General features: G+C 44.6%; 1 protein-coding gene across 1 annotated transcript in view; it reads right to left on the bottom strand.

The window, feature by feature from the left end:
• Positions 1-22,406, bottom strand: part of LDLRAD3 (low density lipoprotein receptor class A domain containing 3) — a 333,665-nt gene that overhangs the window by 193,171 nt on the left and 118,088 nt on the right. The window lies entirely within an intron of this gene.

The following is a 22,406-nucleotide window of genomic DNA, read 5'->3' as shown; positions in this document are numbered from 1 at the left end:
TACTACTATTACTACTGGTGGGCTTGAACCACCAACCTTGTGGCTCACAATCCAACTGTCATCCAACAGAGTGGTATTAATTACATTCACAGTGTTGAACAACCATTGTTGTTGTTAAGTACTGTGGAGTCGGTTCCAACTCATAGTAACCCTGCACAGGGTTTCCAAGGCTGCAAATCTTTACGGGAGCAAAAAGGCTCATCTTTCTCCCACGGAACACCTGGTAGTTTTGAACTGCTCACCCTAAGGTTAGCAGCTCGATTCGTAACCACTATGCTACCAACCATTACTACTATCTATTTCCAAAACTTTTCATCTCCTCAAACAGAAAACACAGGGTCCATTAAGCAATGAATCACTCCTCCCCTGCTTCCCTCCCACCCCTGGTTGTTGTTATTAAGCACTGCTGAGTTAGGTTTGACTCATAGGGACCCTGTACAGGGTTTCCAAGGAGAAGCTGGTGTGTTTCAACCACTGACCTTGTGGTCTAGTGATTATCCTACAGTATCACACTTGTTGTTGTTGTTATGTGCCGTGGAGTCAGTTCCGACTCATAGTGACCCTGCACAGGGTTGTATGTAAATCTTTACGGGAGCAGAAAGCCTCATCTTTCTCCCACGGAGCAGCTGGTAGTTTCGAACTGCTGACCTTGCGGCTCACAGCCCGATTCGTACTAGGACTCCATTAATAAATGCTGGTCTCTAAACATTTTACTTTTAGACAAACATTTAATTCTACATAGTTCATATAAGTAACATCATACACTCTTTATCCTTTTGTGTCTGGTTTATTTCACCCAGAAAAATGTTTTCAAAACTCAACCATGTTGTAGCATGTATCATAACTTCTTGACTTTTTATCCAAAAAAACAGCTGCAGTCATACAGACCCCCAACTGATGGTGACGCACGTGTGTCCTCCTCCAGGTGAACTCCAGCCTCCAGTTAGCAGCTGAGCTCGCTAGACCCCACCATGAACTGTACTATTAATTCCTCCGACAGGCAGGGCTGCCTTACTCAGTCAGAACCAGCACTGAGTGAAGCTGGGGCTCAAAATCATAAGAAGCCTGAACACTAACAGGGAGCTCATTACCACCCACCCAAGGCACCCCATTACTACCTTTAAAGAGTTCCAGAAAGCAGACTTTGGCTCATTACAAGAAATAAATTTCTGAGAACTGCTATGCTATGCTAGTTGGAAATGTGCTTTGTTCTGGAAATGGGCAATTATGGCGCTGTCTTTGGAATCACAAATGTCAAAAAAAGAGATTAAAGGGGCAGGGGGAGTGAACTTCTTAGGGCTTCGAGTCCTGTGGGATTCAATCCTTTTGTCCACCACAGAACTCTCTGTTAAAATAAGACCTTATGCAAAACCCAACAGGCATTGTTTTAAAACCAGATGTGCAGCTGCTCTGCTTTCACGGGGAGAAGGTCTGATTCCAAAGTCCCACTCAGCAGCTGCCCTCAGCTGTCCTTCCTTGTCACTCCAAGAATCACAGTCTGGAAAACACTGACAAGAGTCTTAGCTCTCACTCTAGAGATGACCTATGGAACTGGACCCCAGCAAGTTCCTACTGCTCCTCCTAGCAGACACTCTAGACATAGCATTGGTTCTGGTTTGTCTAACGAGCCTGTCCCTTTACACTTGAATTGTTAATCATCTGTTATGTGTACTTGAAGATGATGATGTTATTAATAATAATGGTCAACACTGTGGTGTGTCGCTGTAGGTAAAGCACTGGACTGCTAACCACAAGATGGGCAGTTCAAACTCACTAGCCACTCCTAGGAAACCCTCCTAAACAAGGTCGCTATGAGTCGGAACTGACTCGACGGCACCTAACAACACTTTTTAAGAGCTTAGTAAGAGCCAAGCATTGCCCCGTACACTTAATAAGTTTAAACATATTTGAACAACAACTCTATGAAACATTGTTATGTGCTGTGGTGTCACGTCTGACTCTTAGTGACAGTAGATCCAGTTTCCAAGGAGAGGCTGGTAGATGTGATTCACCAACCCTGCAGTTAGCAGTTCATTGCTTATCTTATGGTGCCACAGCAGGATCCCTAATTCTAGGATATTTGTTGTTCTTGTTAAATACGGTGGAGTCGGTTCCGACTCATAGTGACCCTACGTAGGGTTTCCGAAGCTGTAAATCTTTATGGGATTAGAAAGCCTCATCTTTCTCCCATGGAACCGCTGGTAGTTTCGAACTGCCAGCCTTAAGGTTAGCAGCTCGATTCATAACCACTACGCTCCCAGAGCTCCTTAATTCTAGGAGATAGTACTATTATTATCCCCATTTTATAAATGAGGAAACCGAGGCACCGTTTAATGCAGAGGAATCAGGGCAAACCCAGGAAGGTTTATACCAAAGCCTGCACTCAAGCATTCCCTACTCTCCCTCCTCCACACATACACACACACAAACGATAAGAACACTATGTCATTTATTCCATCTCCCAGAGATAGCACTGTTAGCAGGGATATAATCTCATTGGCATCTTGCTGAAAGTTCCAAAGGCCAGGCGCCTCTTGTTGGGCATTTCGCTTGGGTTTCAGATAGTCTCCTGGGTACAGCAATGATGGCACCATCTGCTTTCTTCGGAAGACTGTGCAAGAAAGCAGCGCCTCTCACCACACCACCATCACGTTTCTGAGCGCCCCTTGCTCAGAAACTCTTTGCTTTTGAATTCGACACACCAACTGGGAGGCGTCTTAACTGCTTGGGCTTACCAGAAGGTAAGCTCTGTTGGACACGCCTGGCCCACATCTGGGAGGAAGCCAACGATGCAAGATCGGTAGTAAAGAACTTCTTCCTTCGATTAGTGTAATCACAGCACAAAACAACCCTGACTCATTGCTATGGAGTCAATTCGAATTCACTGTGATCAACAGGACAGAGCAGAGCAGCTGCATAGGGTTTCCGAGTCTGTAAATCTTTACAAGAGCAGACAGCCTCATCTTTCCCCACAGAGCAGCTGGTGGGTTTGAACCACCAATGTGACAGTTAGCAGCCAAATGCTTACCCCACCGTACCACCAGGGCTCCTTAAACACAAGACAAATGAGTCTCAAAGTATGGTAGGCACGAGACTCAATTGGGCTGCTTTTGATGCAGGTTCCTGGGCCCCAAATTGTAGATTCTGTCTCAGCAGGTTCTGAGTTGTCCTCAAATCTACATGAATAGGTGAGTCCCATGCAGGTGACCCACAAAGCATGATTTAGGAAATACTGCTTGGGGCTGTATTTTAGAGTTCAGGAACTCAGGTGGTGACCAGCCTCGAGCTCCACTCGGTTGTCATTCAAGAGAAAATGCAAGGATAACTTAAGTTGTTATTCCCCATTTCTTTTACCTTTTTTTTTTTTTTGGGGGGGGGGGCAGTGGTTTGAGAAACGCTCTGGTTAGCAGCTCCATGCTGTGCCATCAGGATAACCCCATAATACTCCTTCATTCACTCAGAAATGTATCAGCCGTGTCATTATGGTAAGTATGGTAACAGCAGGTATGCATTAAAGACTTACTCCTCCTTCCCACTCTCTCCTTCCACAAATGCCAAACCTACACCCCTGTCCAAAGGTTCTCCCTATTTTCTCCTGCTCTCGCCCCAAGAAATATCTAGTTTCTGCTTCTCAGAAGACCTGACCTAATGTACCAGAGGCTGTCTAAACTGCTTTTCCAACAAAGTCCGGGCAGCTGGACAGGTTCCTTCTAGAACCAATGACTCGGCATGCTGAGAAGACTCAGATAAATGGAGAAACAGAGAGAAGGTGCCTAGCTGCCATTTGCATCTCAGGAGAGCTTCAGAGTGGGCATGAAAGTGGCAGAGGTGGGACGGGGTGGACGCAGAGGACAGTCTTTGAGTTCTAAGCATACCCAACTGTGAGCTGGGCAGTGGTAACCTCTCTCCAGGGAAGGCCTGCTTTAGTTTTTAATGCCAGACAGCAGCAAGCAGCAGAGATTGGCCATGGTCCGCATCAATAACATCTGCTCCCAGTCACTGGCAGAGCCTCACTCAGCTTCCAAGAAGAGCCTCCGTCTTGTTGCTTGGGCCCTGGCAGCCAAGTGAATAAGTGGTTTGAGCCCCAAGGAGGAAGTGTGTACGGAGCTCAAAAGGAACATGGCATAAAGGCATAAAAGCAGGCAGCACACTGAGGGCCCATGCAGGCTCAGGACCAAGTGTACAGCTAAAGGATCATTTCTACCAGCTGTAACAAAGTACGCAAACCAGGGAGCTTAAAATTACCAGGAATTTATCCTGTCAGGTTGGAGGCTAGAAGTCTGAAACTAAAGTGATGGTGGGAACATGAGCTCTCCAAAGATTCTATAGGAAGATCTTCCCTTATCTCTTCCCAATTTCTGGTGGTTCCTGGTGATCCTTGGTGTTCCTGGGCTTGCAGACACACCCTCTACTCTCTGCCCCTATCTTCACATGGCTATGTCCCGCTGTATCTATGAATGCAAAAATTTCCTTGTCTTATAAGGACACTAGCCAGGTTGGATTAGAGCCCCTGACTCCAGTCTGACTTCATCTTAATCTAACTAATGACATCTGCAAAGATCCTATTACCACATAAAGTGACATCCTAAAGTTCTGGAGCTTTCAATGTGTCTCTTAGGGAGACACAATCCAGTCCCTAACAAGGTCCTAGGGGGAAAACTATGTCCTGCTGGGTGAACGCCCTGAAATTGCTTCGTAAGCAGGGCTGTCTACCCTTTCCGAGAAGGCAGAGCCTCCATGCTGTACCAGAAGCCCCCTTAGCTAGAACCATCACTCCCTGCTGTGTCCACCCATCCCTGAAGCACTCTCTTAGCTCGCTGTCTTGCTCAAGATGGCCACAGGATGGCATCTCCTGTCTTCCTTCAAAGAAACAAAGTACCCAGTTCTAGTCTCCTCACTCCCTCTCAGGAGTCATGGGTGTTACTGTCAGATCTGAAAGCTCTTAAGAAACAAACAATACTTCCATCCGATGAGACACGCGGAAGCCAAGAAGGTCTCCGGACCCTGCATATTTCAATCCCATCCAGAACCTGAGACTGACTGCCGGGCTCCCCCACTTCCCTCCCTGCAAAATGGATGGGGGATACAGATAGAATAAACTACTCTGGTGCATGCAAACTACACCTTTCCAAAATTTGGGACACGGATTTCAAAGAGGACTTTGCCGAAGCTGGGTGGTGATATGGAACGCAATGTAACGCCTTCATGTAACCAAGCCAGTCCCTCCCTCTCCTCCTTTCCAACCATCCACAGCTTCTTGTCCTAAGACACTCCCTACATTTTATGTAATGTCTCAATCAGAACTTGGGACAAAAACCCTCACCGCTGACACTGAGTCAGTTATGAATCATCACAACAGGGTAGACCTGCCCCATAGGGTTTCCAGGCTCTAAATCTTTATGGAAGCAGACTGCCACATGTCTCTCCCCCAGTGCAGCTGGTAGGTTCCAACCACTGGCCTTGTGGTTAGCAGTCGCGTACTTAATCAGTGTGCCACAAGGGCTCTTTAATCTTTAACAAGAGACACGCTAGTGGCCACATCCAAAACCCAAAACCCAAATCCACGGTCATCAAGTCAGTGCCAAGTCATGGCGATGCCTGTGTTAAAAGAGTATGACATACGATGTCCCATACAGGCTTCCTGGCGATGACTGTTACCAAGCAGATTGCAAGGTCTTTCTTCCCTGGTGCCGGTAGGTAGGGTAGGTAGATCTGAACCAGCAACCTTTCTGTTCGTCGTCAAATGTAAGCTCAGTGACTTGCAGGGACCTCGTCAAAAGTCACAAGCTCCTGAGACCTTTTTTAAAGAGAGGTATGTGTCTTTGTCCTCAGAGACTTTCTACCCTCATCTTCTCCCACTCTGTTTTTGTTGCTGTTAAGTGTCATCAAGGTTCGACTCATCGTGACATTGTATACGGTTTCCGAGGAGCAGTTGGTGGGTTTGAACTGCTGACCTTGTGGTTCACAGTCTAGTGCTGATCCTACACTGCCACACCAGGACTCCTTTCTCCCACTGTACATGGTCAGGAAACTAATCTCAGTGTCTTAACAGCTAAGGATTCTCTCTGGTCATATGTCTAGGTTCTATGAATGCACCATAGGCTATCTTTTTAATTATTATTTTTCTCATCGGTCTGAATTTTCTTTTTTAAACCATCAGGCAATTGCAAACTAGCTGCACTGCTGAGGAAAACTGCAAGCCTGCATAAATAAATAAATAAAAATAAAAAGATTACACAGTTACAGCCAAACTTGGATCAGCAAGATTTGTCTCGATGTGCCGGGGGGCGGGGGCAAAAAAATAATAATAAATTTTTTTGATGTTCTGTGATTTTGTAGCCATTTAAATTTTATTAGCAATTACCAAGCCTGTTACCACTGAGTACATCTTGCAGTTGCAGCCAACTCCTGGCAACAGGAGCGCGCACTGCGGGAATGACAGGGGCCCAGGTGGTTCAGCCACACTTGTTCCAGAAACCAGGAACAAGCCCCCGCCCCATCTCCCCTCTCCAGCTCAGGGCTGGTTCATTAACATTCTCCCCTTGCAGCTGGGAAAGGCAGCAGTAAGCAGCTCTGATACTAACTGTGCTCTCTGGAAGTAGTGTGGACAACGGCTGGTGAGATGGAGTGAAGCTGGTATTTGAGCCAAAGAGTTGATTTAAAAGATGAGTTTAAGATGACTTTATGCTACTAACTAACTTCTCTCAGCTGGTGACGGTATTGTCATTTAAACAGATCAGTTTCAAGAACCTGGAGGCAGACCCCAAACAGTAACTGCCATGGCCTGGGGGAAGGGGCAGGGGCCAAGGGCTCCCAGGAAACACCTCCAGTCTCCCTGTCTCCACCAGCAGAGGGTCAGAATGGTACCAGCAGGGGCATGTGAGGGGGAGCTGAACTAAACAAAGAAAGGAGACTTCTGAGGACTCCTGAGAAACGAAAGGTTTTATGATGTCAGAAATGAGTCACTTTTCTGGTTCTAAGTTGGACCAATTCCTCCCCGTTTTGTCTATAGACTCCAGGAAGACAACCCAGTGTCTACTGAGCAGATTCTGGGTCACGGCAGCCCGTGTGTCTCCACAGAGTTTTCAATAGCTCATCACCAGGACTTTCTTTTGAGATGCTTCTGTTTGAATTTGAACTCCCAAACTTTCAATTAGCAAGTTGCACTCCAGTCTCCAGACTCCAGGAAGCCTTACCTCAATAAACATGATTCCCCTCCATTCTCTCCTGTCCCAGCCCCATGGCAGAAGGCACCAGGACACCTAATAGAGGGCCAAATTCACCTCACTTCCTTGGGGGGTGGTGATGAGTCCTCGGGCTCTCAGGGGCTCTGCAGTGGACATGGGACTTCCCTCCTGTGGCTGTCCCATACCTCATGTCTCAAACCAGAGCCATCAGGGAGTTCCTAGAGTCTATCTCGTGACAATGGTTCAGGGAAGGGAGAGTTTCAATTCTGACTAATCTGAACATTTTTTAAATTTCTGAGATACCTTCCTTAATTTACACAATCTGTTACAAAGTAGAATCTATGGAACACTCCCAGGGCATCTTTAATGACTATAGGAGCTGGGATCAAAAGGTGACACTGGATATTCGGGCTTTACAAGACCTCTGAGAAAGGGCGAGACTGGACAAGCATTGTATTAAGTGTCAGACACTGCCACTTTCACATCTGACCTCTTCTCACAACCTCCTTTCACACCTGCTCCCATTACACAGATGAAGAAACTAAGGCTCACGAGAAGGCAAGTGACTAGCAGAGGCTGATCTGGAAACTAAACCAGAAAGTTGACACTATATTGCTAACAAAAGAACAACTAATGCTAATTGAGTGGTTACTAAGTGCCAGCCGCTGTCTGACAAGTTTTAAAGATCCTAACTCATCCCATCCTCACAGAAGTTCCACAGGGTTTCTGAGGACACTGAGGCTAAGTAACTTGTGCCTAGCTAGTACAGCTTCCGAGTGGTGCGGCCTGGGTCCAGACAAGGGGAGTCCTAGCCAGTGCATTTCATGCCCAGTCACCACTTCTATCTGTCAATGGAAGCTTACTGATAGCTCTGATGGTCCAAGAGGTTTCAGGGAGGGCTTTCAGCCTAAGACAGGTTAGGAAGAAACACCTGACGATTTACTTCAGAAAATCAGCTAATGAAAACCTTACAGATCAATAGATTACGACAATGCAATCTGCAACCATGCATGGGGATGGCAGAGGACCAGGCAATGTTTCCTTTTATTTTGCATGGAGTCACTTGACACCAGCCAACAACAATACAGGGCTTTCAAACCTGCTCCTACTCCATGACTACAATGCTTTCTAAAGACAATTGTGAAATAAGCAACAATGAAATAACCCAAGTGGATGCAGCAAGAATCCACACAGTACCAGGAACACCAGAGAGCGGAATACAAAATGCTCCATTCTCCATCTGTGCTAGCTGCTGGCCAGTGGGTACCACACCTGCTCCAGGTTGACCCAGAGCACTGGTATTTCTCTGGTGGTGATGGTAGTAGTGGTGGTGGTGGGCTGTGAAGTTAGTTCTTACTCATAGTGAGCCTGCATGGGGTTTCCAAGGCTGTAAATCTTTAAGGGAGCAGAAAGCCTCACCTCTCTCCCACAGATAAATTAATTCAAACTGCTGCCCTTGAGGTGAGCAGCTCAGCCGGCAATCACTATGCTATCAGTTATCTCTGTAGCATCTTCAGAGTTCTTTCGGGACTTTTAGAAAGTCTGCATACTGTCCGACTTGTTAAGTCAAGTGGCGCCTGGCAACCTGGAAGTGTCAATATTTATTTAGCTGTCAGGTGCTTACCTTGGAATTCTCAGAATACTGAGATCGCAGATATCTCAATGGAAAGTCTTTCCTAACTGCAGGCCCATTATCCCATTTCACAGATGAGGAAATACATGTGCAGAAGTTAGATAGAGTTTACTGGGGTGGAGAGGAGAGCCAGAAGACTGTTATTTCTATAGGCTCTGGGTGTCAAACCTTGGGGGCCACAGGGAGTCATGCTAGTTTTAGGGCAGTGTAGTTACAGCAGAAGGGCCTAGATATAACAAAAGAGGACTGTTCAAGAGAGAATGCAAAATGCTATCATCAAAATCCACTTAGGTGTTTAATTGTGCGAGGCTCAGGCTGCTCTAGCAGGTCCTTTACAGCTGAGGGGCTCAGCCCAATGCAGAAAAGGTACTTCTGCCCTCCCTATCCTGACATCCTCAGAGCTGGGCTCATCACAGACCCTGAAATATTTGTTTCCTTCCTTCCTGCACCAGCTTGGGCATCTGGCTGGCTCCCTGGAGCCCTAAACTAAAGGAAATTTCATAACAGCTCAAAATTGCATACTTGAGACTCTCTCAAGTGAATAGAAGATATTTGACCTAGCAACACAAAGCATTCCCATGACTCAGGCCCTCAAAGCTACAGGCAAGAGGGTGAGGGTGAGAGCAGAGAGTGTTCTGGAGGAGGGAGGGTGGGAGGGATGGAAGGAGCTGGGGGGAGAGGGTAGGGCAGGCTGGAGCAGTAACTTCTAGGATTGCACTGGCTGGGAATGTCGCATTGTGCTTGGGTTTGAGTGACTAGTATCAGTGAGTACTTACTGAATGTGTAGCCAGGGACCCACCTAGGAGTCTCACACACATTAGCTCATTTAATACTTACAACAGTGCCCTGGGGTCAGGAGAACTGAATCTAACCCTGTTTGCCCCAGGAAACAATTCCTGTTGTTCTTTGGTGGCCTGAACAAACTGACAAACATCTGAATCATCATCTGTGGAGTGGTGTTAAGTTGTTAAGTGCTATAGATGGTGTTAAGTGCTGTGGAGTGAGATCCAACTCATAGTGACACTGTATGGGGTTTCTAAGGAGCAACTGGTAGGTTTGAACTGCCAACCTTATGATTAGAAGTCCAGTGGCTTGTCCTACAGTGCCACACCAGGGCTCCTCAGAAATTACTGTAGTTGTTAGGTGCCATCCTGTCAGTACCAACTATAGCGACCCTACATACAACAGAATGAAACACTGCCCAGTCCTGGGCCAACCTCACAACTGTTGCTACACTTAAGCTCATTAATGCTGCCACTTTGCCAATCCATCTCGCTGGGGGTCTTCCTCTTTTTCTCTGACCCTCCACCTCAGGAGTAAGTACTGTTATTATCCCATGATACAGATGAAGAAGTAGATGTACAAAACTCAGAAGGTGTTCAAAGCCCCAAAAGTCACAATGAGTACCTAAGGGTCAAATCCAGCACTGTCTGATTTCTTGCAGTGCAATGCACTGCTTTTACATGGTCATTATAGCCATGATCTATGGCTCACCAAGGGGAATGGACACTTTGCTAATAATTCAAATAAGATGTCTTGAACCCTAATGAGTGGATTAGTCAGTTTTGACATTCCACTTGGTTTAAAACAAGCCATCCCAGAAGCAGAAAGAGAAGATGATTTTACCACTATGACCCAAGGTCCCTGTGCTGAGAATCTCCATGACCCAAGAGACAGACACAGACAGACAGAGAGTAGTTTTAACACCAGAGACCGCGTGAGGCAGCAGCATATCTGGGAAACTGGTACAAGATGGCAAAGGGATTCTTGGCACATGGGGTGTGTTAAGTTACTGAAGGAAGGTGCTAAGCATCTTGGGGCCAAAGTGGGGTGTGTCCAAGCACTTGTCATTGGAGCTAGGCTTGAAGACCCATGGAGCACGACAGCTGAGTGCCTTCAGACTAAGGCTCATGGGCAGAGCGGGGAACCTCTAGGCATTCATGGGTGGAGCTAAAGAGCTTTGTAACACATGCTCACCAAGGGCAGAGGCTGGACTGGGGTCAGAGAGAGGCCTGCCTGTACTCATGGCTGAGAAGAGGTTGTCCTAAGTACTTCTTGCTTCTGAATTATAACCTATTCGTTCCCTAATAAACCCCATAGGTGTGAGACATGTGTGAGTTGTGTGTGACCATTGCAACAAATTATCAAACCCAGCACAGAAGCAGAAGGGGGCACAGGAGGAATGCTTGGTGTCAGAATTGGTATAAAGACAAGAGAGGAAAGGAGTCTGACCTGCACATCATAACAATCAGCTTTGGGTTGGTGCTGAAGGGCACTCTCCCTGCCCAAGAAGTTAGAGAAGTCAGATGCCCACACACTGTGCTGGTGGTGGTGGTGGTGGTGGTGGTGGTGGTGTGCTGTGGAGTCGGTTCCGACTCATAGCAATCCTGCATAGGGCTTCCAAGGCTGTAAATCTTTACAGGAGCAGAAAACCTCATCTTTCTCCCGCAGAACTGTTGGTAGTTTCGAACTGCTGACCTTGAGGTTAGCAGCCCAATTCGTAACCACTACACTACCAGGGCTCCTTTAACACCCATTAAAGGCCCCATGTTTAAACACAGGACTGATTACCTTACATGTGAGATGAAAGAAATTTTAAAAAGTAGAAGATACCTGGAATTACCATTAAAAACAAACACAGAACCAAGCCAAATGACTAAAACAGAAAAGAAGCACGCAATACACATCTGCAGTGGATTTCCTCCGTGCAATGAAGGTCTCTGAAGGAAGGCAGCTTTTCATTCTGAAGTGTTTCATGGACACACCATTAGACCACAGCAGTATTCTCTAGTCTCCTACAAGTACCAGTTTTGTTTTCTTAGGCTCAATCTCTTCAGAAGGCCTTTGGAGTTCAGTGGTTACTAATGGCTTGTCAGAGCCAAGATGTAGAGAAAATGGGCCCTTCAGTGATATTGTTGTGGGTGGCAGGTGCCTTTGAGTCTGTACTGACTCATAGCAAGCTTATGCACAACAGAACAGAACACTGCCCGGTCCTGTGCCAATTTCATAATCACTGCCATGCCTGAGTCCACTGCTGCTGCCACTGTGCCAATCCATCTTGTTGGGGGTCTCCCTCTTTTTTTTCTGACCCTCTGCTTTACTGAGCATGATGTCCTTCTCTAGGGACTGACTGGTCCTTCCCAATAATATGTCCAAAGTATGAGAGACAAGTCTGGCTATTCTGGCTTCTATGGAGCACTCTGGTTTACTTCTTTCAAGACAGATTTGTTATGTTCTTCTGGTAACCCATGGTACTTTTAATATTCTCCTCTAACACCATAAATCAAATACATCAATTCTTCTATGGTCTTCCTTATTCACTGTCCAACTTTCACATAGCATACGAGGTTTTTGAAAATACCATGGCTTGGGTCAGGCACACCTTAGTCCTCAAACTGACATCTTTGCTCTTGAACTCTTTAAAGAGGTCTTGTGCAGCAAGGCAAAAACAAAAGGGCACAAGTCTTCCAGAAAGACCCAGCAGTATCTAGGGTTCATAAAGAAGGTCCATGTCTAGGAGGCTGAAGCTGGCTCACAGAAACCCAAATGGTGCTAATGGTCCATGGGAGGTAAGAGTCTGACTTTTCCATTGTCAAAGAAAAAGTGGAAGCAGGAGGTGTGTGCATGACAGAACACTGAACAGGAAGGCTAAATACTAGAGTTCAGCCCACCCTTGGTAACCAATTGAACCAGCTGCCAGCAACAGACTCTTGACTCACAACAATTCCACGTGTGTCAGAGTAGAACTGTGCCCCATGGTGTTTTAATTGTGGATATTTCACACCAGGCTTTTCTTCTCCTGGGTAGACTTGAGCCCCCATTTTTCAGTAATAGCTAAGTATGGTAACTGTTGGAATCACCCAGGGACTCCTATTGCTCGAGTTACAGCCAACAATTCATTGCCTTCACAAACTACAACCTGTCCCCCAGCCCCATCACCCTCTCTAAGAAAAGACACACGTTTAAACAAGTGCAGGGCAAGCTGTGTTCATCCTGCGGACATTTCCTGGTTTGAAGTCAAGCTTCAGTTGCCTGGTAAAAAAAGCTGAATGACTATTAATGTTTCAGTAAAGACAATAACTTTGAATCAAGTTTTATTTTCATCTCTGCTAGCCCCAAAACACCCATCAGGTTTAAAAGAAAACTTTATGTGTGGTGCCACCTAGAGGCTGAAGATCAGAGTTGTTGTTGTTGTTAAGTGTCAATGCGTTGGTTCTTGAGCTGATGACCCACAGAATGGGAAGCTTATAAAACCTGAACACCTTCGATCTCTACCTTCATCTCCTTTAATATTTCGATGTGGTCATTATTCCAAATGGGCCTCATCATTTTTTATGGATTTCTGCCATCACAGCAGAGCAATCAGAAGGTGTGTTCAGGAAATAGTTGAGACAATTCTGCAGTAACAGTGATCTACAGGCAGATGCATGGAGGTTCAAGGGGTATGGGAGAGAGAGTAGAAGTACACCCACAAATATATATATATAGTCCTGGTGTGGCTCTGTGAGATAAAACACTAGACCGCAAAGTTGGCGGTTTAAACTCACCAGCCACTCCTTGGAAACCCTATACAGGGTCGTTATGAGTCAGAACCAACTTGACGGCATTTAACAATATACATACAAACATTACACACAAATATATATATACTTTTACTTCAACCTGCATGCTGAGCAAATAATCTGAGAAGCTGAGTTATATGAAGAAAAACATGGCATCAGGATTGGAGGAAGACTAATTAACAACCTACGATATGCAGATGATACAACCTTGCTTGCTGAAAGTGAAGACAACTTAAAACACTTACTGAAGAAGATCAAAGAGCACAGCCTTTGGTATGGATTGCATTCAATGTAAAGAAAACAAAAATCCTCACCACTGGACCAATAAACAACATTCTTATCAACAGAGAAAAGATTGAAGTTGTCAAGGACTTCATTCTTCTTGGATCAACCATCAACACTCAAGGAAGCAGCAGTCAAGAAATCAAACGATGCATTAGGCAAATCTGCGGCACAAGACCTTTTTAAAGTGTTGAAGAGCAAAGATGTCAGCTTGAGGACTAAGGAGTACCTGACCCAAGCCATGGTATTTTCAATAACCTCATATGCATGCGAAAGCTGGACAGTGAATAAGGAAGACTGTAGAAGAATTGATGCTTTTGAGTTATGGTGCTGTAGGAGAATATTGAAAGTACCATAGGCTGCCAAAAGAACCAACAGATCTGTGTTGGAAGAAGTGCAGCCAGAGTGCTCCTTGGAGGCCACGATGGCCAAACTTCATCTCTCATACTTCAGATATATTATCAGGAGGGACCAATCGCTGGAGAACAATATCATGTTTGGTAGGGTGGAGGGTCAGAGAAAAAGAGGAAGACACACACACACACCCCAGTGAGATGGATTGGCAAAGTGGCAACATCAGTGGGTTCAAGCGTGGAACAATTGTGAGGTTGGCCCAGGATTGGGCAGTGTTTCGTTCTGTTGTGCATAGGGTCACTAGGTATCAGTACTGACTCTATGAGACCTAACAACAACAACAATTACCTTTACTGCAAGTATTTCCATGAATGTGGTGTATTCAAAGGGCAAAGTTAACCAAACAATGAAGGAATGAGTCACTAGACTTGGAGCTCAAGACCATAGCATAAGGGGAGAGAAACCAAAGGTCAGTGGCATAACATAGTTCCCAAGCACAATGCTTTTATGCCCTACTATGGTAAGTAGAGACAACTGGGTCTTTTATTAAAAACTCATGAGTAGCCCTCTAAGGTGCAACTATTGGTTTCTGGAGGAAAGAAAATTGAAGACGCATGGAAACAATTAGTTCAATGGGCTAATGGACCATGAGGCTCCACAACCCTGGGACCAGAAGAATGGTGACCAGCTACCATAACCAACTGCTCTAAAAGGGATCACATTAAAAGGTCCTGGATATAGTGAGAGGAAAATGTGGAAATCAAAATCATTTAAAAAAAAAAGAAAAAGAGGAGGCTTACTGGTCAGACAGAGACTAGTGGAATCCCCGAAAGTATGGTCCTTACTCATCCTTCAGATCTGGAAATGAACTCACCTCCAGTTTCCAGCCATACAATAGATCTATAAGGGAACAGGAGTCCTGGTGTGGCGCTGTGGGTTAATGCGCTGGACTGCAAGGTTGGTTTAAACCTCAAAGTAGGTAGTTCAAGCTCATCAGTCGCTCCTTGGAAACCCTATACAGGGTCACTATAAGTCGGCACTGACTAGATGGAACTTTACAACAACATAAGGGACTAGTAACACTAGGGAGATAGGCACATGTTAATATCATTAATCAACTATTCGAGATTTTAAAAAATAAAAAGGGGGCACCATTTACCCAGGGCCAAAGTTTAGAAATGTTATGAAAGAAGGAGCAGTAGAAAGTACAAACGGGAAGCACAGGGAAATAGTAGGGTAAGTGATGCTATATTGTCGGGACTGCAGTCAATGAGATGAAAGAAAATACATACGAATTATTGAACAGAAATATGATCTGCTCTGTAGACCTTCACCCAATTCATCAAAAACGAAAGAAAGAAATGGAGAAGAGTAAACGCAAAAAAGAAAAAATTAAATGCCATATTTGTATGTATTTTTCTGTTCGGCTAGACTTGGAGATGCACTGAAATTTGATCATTTGAGATGGTCTTTGAGTTTATCCTCACTCTACCTCCTACACACACACACACACACACACCACCTGTCCATGAATACTCATCAAAGATATCCACCAATAAAATTTTCCAAAGGAAAAAATGAACCATCTTGTGACAAGGATCTCCAAAAATAAAGATTTCTCCCCATTTGATTGGGACACAGAGAAAAGGAAGCAAAAAGCTGGTACAAGTCGGAACCGATTCAACAGCACCTTAACAACAACAATAACAACATACAGCGTAGCCCATTCCAAACACAGACACAGATACATGTAGAGAAAGGCAGAATTACCTCACCGGTGATTTCTGATGGTGGTGGGCTATGTAGAATTATTTTCTGGGGCAAAAAGCAAGTGTCAAGTCATCTCCCTGTGGCTTAGTTTCCTAATACGCAAATTGGAGATGAAAATAGTTCCTTCCTCACAAGGCGTTTATGGTAATCAAGTAAATTAATATGATGGTTGTTAAGTGCTAAGTCAATTCCGACTCAAAGTGACCTAGTATAGAGTTTCCAAGGAGCAAGTGGTGTATTTGAACCCTCAACCTTAAGAGTTCACAGTTCAGTGCTTTTCCTACAGTACCATATCAGGATGCCCAGAGCTTACTGTTGTTGTTAAATGCCGTATAGTCGGTTCTGACCCATAGCAACCCTGTATGGGGTTTCCGAGGAATGGCTGGTGAGCTTGAACCATCAGCCTTGCGAATTAAGCCAACTTTTCAGTCCAGTGCATTAACCCACAATGCCATACCAGGACTCCATTCTGACTCATAAGGGCCCTTAATAGGGTTTCCGAGGCTATAAATGTTTATGGGAGCAGAAAATTTCATCTTTCTCCCAAGGAGCAGCTAGTGGACTCGAACCACCGAGCTTATAGTTTACAGTCCCATGCTTATGTTATGTTGTTATAAAGTACCACTGAGTCAGTTTCAACTCACAGCAACCCGGTATAGTGTCTCTGAGGGGAAGATGGTGGGTTTGAGCAGCTGCCCTTGTGGTTCACAGGCTAGTGCTGATCCTACAGCGCCACATCAGAAGTCCATAGAGCTGCCTTCTATTTTAGCTCAATTTTTTCCATGAACTTTTAGGAGCCCCTTGTATATAGATGTGGATAAAATGATCATTTAGAACAACCCACAAATCAGGAGCAGAAACACATTCAGACTTTTCCAGAACTACTTTCAAAAAGTTTACAGAGGCGGCTCTTCAATTTCATAAAACAAAAATTTAACATCTCAACCCAGTTGGAAATTTATTCTAGTCAGTTAACAGATACTTCAAAAATACAACAGAAAAACAACGAGTCAATGGTGGTGGTATGTGTGTGCCATGGAGTCGGTTTTGACTCACAGCAACCCTAAATAGGACTACCAAGGTTGTACATCTTTCAGGGAGCAGTAAGCCTCATTCTTCTCCCATGGAGCAGCTGGCAGATTCAAACTGCTGACCTTTCAGTTAGGAACCCAACTCATAACCCACTACACCACCAGGGCTCCTTAACTAGTAAATGTTGTTGTTAAGTGCTGCTGAGACGGTTCCAACTCATAGCAACCCTATATAGGGTTCCAAGGAGTAGATGGTGAGTTTAAACCACTGACTTTGTGGTTCAAACTGACCCTCAGGTCGACTGCTTATCCTAAGGAGCCACACCAGGACTAGTAGTAAATCAATGTGTGGAAAAAAACCCAACCTTGACTACATATTGAAAAAATTAAAACATTTACCAGTTTTCAACTATTCAATTAACTAGAAAAGAGTCTCCTTTTAAAGATCATACCCAATGCTGCCAAGACAGAGAAGGTCAGAGTGCTTGCATGTGGCCAGCAAGACAGCAAACTCGTGCAAACCTTTCGCAAAACCACTGGGCAGAAAATCTCCTGCCCTTCACCCTAGTCACTGTATTTCTGAGAATCTAACCTAAGAAGATTAACTCAAAACGGGGAAAGTTGTATTCACTCTCATGTTTACAACAGCAACAACAACAAAACTATTGCCATCAAGTTGATTCCAACTCTGAGTCACTTCATATATCGTTTCCAAGACTGAAAATCTTTACGGGCGCAGACAGTCTCATCTTTCCCATGAGGAGTGGCTGGTACGTTTGAACTGCCGACCTTGTGGTTAGCAGCCTAATGCCTAACCCACAGCATCACCAGTTCTCCTTCCAGTTCATAACAATGGACACTATTTCTAATAATGAAACACTGGAAATAAGTTAAAAGCCATTAATGAGTAAACTGGGCATTTTAATCTAGGCATTAAAAATTGTATAAAGAGAAAAATGGAAAAACACAGAGAAATGTTAATAAGCTTGTTCTACAGGGAAACATCAAAATGAAAAATGATATACCTATATTTACAACCGGGATAAACGTGAATACAAAATGCCAACATGCTAATAATAGTGGTTCTGGTAGCTTACAGACTCTGAGATTCCTTTGTTTTTTCTCTTCTCCGCTCCCCAATTGCATGGTTATATTACCCTTATAAGGAGCCCTCATAGTGTACTGCTTACTAATTGGGCTGCTAACCTCGAGGTTAGCAGTGCAAAACTACCAGCCATTCCATAGGAGAAAGATGAGGCTTTCTGCTCCCATAAAGATTTACAGACTCAGAAACCCTATGCAGGGTTGCTATGAGTCAGAACCGACTCCACAGCACATAACCACCACCATTACCCTTATGCTTAAGAAAACTTTTCCTGTCTTATAAAAATCCTCTTTATGCTATGGACACACTGCCTCATATCCCACCCTGGTAGCATAGTGGATTACGAGCTGGACTGCTAACTGCAAGGTCAGAAGTTCAAATCTACCAGTAGCTCTAAGATATAAAGATGAGGCTTCCTGTTCCCATGAAGATTTATAGCCTTGGAAGCCCTCGCTATGAGTTGTAACTAACTTGTTGTTAAGTACCGTGGAGTCGGTTCCGACTCATAGTGACCCTGCATAGAGTTTCCGAGGCTATAAATCTTTATGGGAGCAGAATACCACATCTTTCTCCTGCAGAACCGCTGGTAGTTTCGAACTGCCAATTTTGGGGTTAGCAACCCGATTTGTAACCACTGAGCTACCAGAGCTCCTTTGGAACTGACTAGAAGGCACTTAATAACAACACTTCTCTTGGGACTCCTCTTTTTTTAAAATATATGTCCTGGTGTGGTGCCGTGAGTTAATGCGCCAGACTGCAAAGCCATTTGAACTGCAAGGTTGGCAGTTCAAGCTCACCAGCTGCTCCTCAGAATCCCTATACAGGGTTGCTATGGGTCAGAACCAACTCAAAGGCAGTTAACAACAACAACATCATACTTCAGACATATTATCAGAAGGGACCAGTCCATGGAAAAGGATATCATGCTGGGTAAAGTGGAGAGTCAGAGAAGAAGAGGAAGACCCCCAATGAGATGGACTGGCAGCAGCAATGGCCTCAAGCAACTAGTGTGTAGATGACACAAGACTAGGCAATGTTTCGTTCTGTTGTGCATAGGGGTCGCTATGTGACAGAACCAACTCAATGGCATCTAACACCAATAACATCTTTGAAATGCCATAGCTTCACTGGCACTTGAAACAATAATCTATCTGAGATGAAAACATCAGCTGCATTCACTGTCCTCCTTTTAAATATCCAATTGTTCCACAAACACACACACAAAATCAGAGAAAGTGTTTTGTAACTCATGGAAAAACACAGAGGGCTGTCTCCTTCCCTCCAAAGAGGCGACAGAATTCTAAAATCGGCTGCTCGTAGGGCGCCCTTCAAGAGATGGTCAAGTAGGGCACACTTGTGAACCAGCCCTCCCATTCTGGCTCTTTCTGGCTAAAATACACCATCGTGTATTTCTGTTTTCTGGAAATGGGCGTGCTGTTTAATGGATCTTAAATGTTTTGATCAGCAGAAGTAAAACAGCAAAAGAGAAGTCAACATCTAATGTAGGCTAGGTTACAGTGTGTCTACTCAGTGGAATATTAGGCAATCTCATAAACCAACATGCAAGCTGCCTCAAACAGTAAGTAGAATAAAGCAGGTTACTCCATCATATATCCCCATGGTAAGACCTACAGAATGCAGTTGGTGTAAGTCCAGTCATTAATAGTTCATGTATACAAGATACTTGCTACACATGTGCTTACATGAGTTAAAACTTCACAATTCTATTATCCGCATTTTGGAAAGGAAGAAATGGAGGCACCAAGAGGTACAGAAATTCTCATCTGGTCCTCCTAATGGCTAAGATTTAGAGTATTCTGGTAACCTCCCCTAAAGCCAAGCTGGGAGATAGAGTCAACAATCTATCTTTGCAGTTTATACTCTCAATTCCTAGAACGGAAGGGGATGTGTAAGAAATCTAAAATGAAAGTAGAATTTCTTTCAGAAAAGGGACTATTTTCTTCCCCTCTATGGTCTAATCTTCCTAGAATGATTCTATTTTTACAATTTAAGGAGAGGAAAAGGGCAGTGGAGGAGAATTTTATTTTTTTAATAACTGCGTTTATGTGTATGGTTTTTAAATTATGTTTTGATCAAAAGACTAAATAAATGCCAATCAAGTCTCTACCACACTTGGGAGTTAAGGGTAGGAAATGAAGAGAAAAGAATGATGGAGCGCAGCCAAGACAAGCAAGTTCCAAACTAAACCAAACAGCTCCAAGCTGCTGTCCTGCGCCATCTTTTTTTTTTTTTCTATACTCCTTCCGCCATCTTGTTCCAGTTTGAGCATGAATTCTAAAATCATGAAAATGGATTGAAAGAGGATGCAGAATGTCATAGATAATACTAATATTACATAACTACTATTGGTAAAGTTGGGAATAAAATTCAGGTCTCAACTCCCAAACCTGCATTCTTTCACAAACTCATCATGCACTGAACAGTCCCAGCTCAGCTAACACCAATCTGTGTTTACTGTCATTCAAGTATCCCTATATGGTGTAAAAAGTTAAGCACTCTACTATTAATGGGAAGTCTTGGTAGTTCGAGCCCAACCACAAGAATCTCGGAAGACAAGCTTCCCAAAGGTCAAAGTTTTAAAAACGCTTGAAGCAGTTGTACTCTGCACACAAGGTTTCCATGAGTTCAAATCAACTCAACAGCAACTGACGACAACAGCAACTTATTAAGTACAGTGTTTATTAATCCTCCACATCGAACTGATCATAGAGTTCACATATATTATCTCATTTGAAACTAAAACTACAAATGTTAAAATTCCAACAATTTGAAGCCACACTAGAAACAGGGAAAAACTGACATAATATTTTTAAATTCTGAAAAGAAGAAAAGAAAAGAAAAGCTTGGGGGGGGGGCAGAGCATCCTAGCCATCTGACCCGTGAAGACACTTCTAAGAGCTGGGAAGCATTATATATAGAGATCGCTTCAGAAAAGTTACATGCAACAAAGAAAGTAAAATATTCCTATCAAAACAAAATAACCCTCCTCCCCCCTAAGCTTTCCCCCAAAACCTCTCTGAAGAATGTAGACACTTCAGGGATATAGAATTCCAGGTAGCTGGAATTCACAGAGGAACCTCAAGGAAAGGTCTACGATACATTTCCTGAAGGTCACTGCCACTGGAAACCCAATGAAACACAGGTCCCCACCATGAGTTGGAATCAACTTCAGGGACACTGACTAGGTTTAGGGTTTGGATGGATGAAGGGCCTGTCTTGGAGGAAGGAAGCCTAAAGGGAGCATCACACATGAGGATATGCTGGCTCCAAACCCAACGCTTCTTCCTGTGCGTCACAAAAACTGGGCCTCAACCCATGGGCAAGAGCTACGTTACACATTCAGGCCATTATCCTATCCTCAGTCATTTCCTCCTCTGGCTTCCACAGCGACAGAGGGTTCAGAGCCAGAACACAAGGCCTCTCCTGCCAGATAGGCCACATGGCCTGGTGCCCAAAACCCAAGGAAAGAACCACGAGCCAGCTGTCCAGTTGTGTGGTCCCAGCCCATCCCCACTAGCCAACCCTGTGCTCACACTGCTTAGGTGTGGTGCTGAGCTCACTCTGCAGAAACAAGCTCTAGGGTAGAAAGGCATCTGCCTCTACAGGGCAGACCTCCACGGGTCTCCTCTCTCATACATGATCCCCACCCAACTCTCGAGCACATGTGCAGGTATCCAAAATCATTAAGAAGACTGAATATGCAGAAGGGCATAGGAAGAGTCACCAATACCACCTGATCGTGGTGCTGCTTATCTGAAGTTGATGCCCCAGGTGAGCACACAGGTAATTTCGGCACAAACACAGAACTGGAGAAGCAGAGTATTATCTGTTCAGGACCAACTCGATGCTGGACATTTGACACTATAACTGTTGTTGCTGGTGGTAATGGTGCCGTAGAGTCAGCTCTGACTCATGGTAATGCCGTGTACCACAGTGGTACTGCGCCAATTCACGATCATTGGCATGCTCAAAGCCAAAGTAGTCACTGTGTATTTTGAGTGCCTTCAACCTAAAGGGCTCATCTCCCAGCCCTATACGGGGCAACATTCTGCTCTGTTCCATAAGGTTTTCATTGGCTACTTTTCAGAAGCAGATAGCCAGGGTCCCTTTCAGTGGACGTACCACTGAAATCCATGCACCATGGGTGAGCCAGCTGGCCTACTACCCAGCATCATAGCAGCATGCAAGCCACCACAATAACACAGGCTGGCAGGTGGGTGGTGGAACATAATGCTACACCAAATTTAACAGTCAAGAAAATTCCATGATGCACCACAAGATGGTTGTTGTTGTTGTTAAGGGCAGTTGAGTCGGTTTCAACTTATAGCAACTCTGTATGGGGTTTCTGAAGAGAGGCTGGTGAGCTTCAATCGCCAACCTTGCAGTTCAAAGCAACCTTGCAGTCCAGTGTATAACCTGCACCACCACACTAGGATTCCACATGACAGTTGCCATTGGCTA

This window comes from Chrysochloris asiatica, unplaced genomic scaffold (genome assembly GCF_000296735.1).
Source record: "Chrysochloris asiatica unplaced genomic scaffold, ChrAsi1.0 scaffold00072, whole genome shotgun sequence".
NCBI classification, from domain to species: Eukaryota; Metazoa; Chordata; class Mammalia; order Afrosoricida; family Chrysochloridae; genus Chrysochloris; species Chrysochloris asiatica.
The sequence above is the reverse complement of the archived record's forward strand: the minus strand, read 5'-3'. Positions and strand labels throughout refer to the sequence as shown.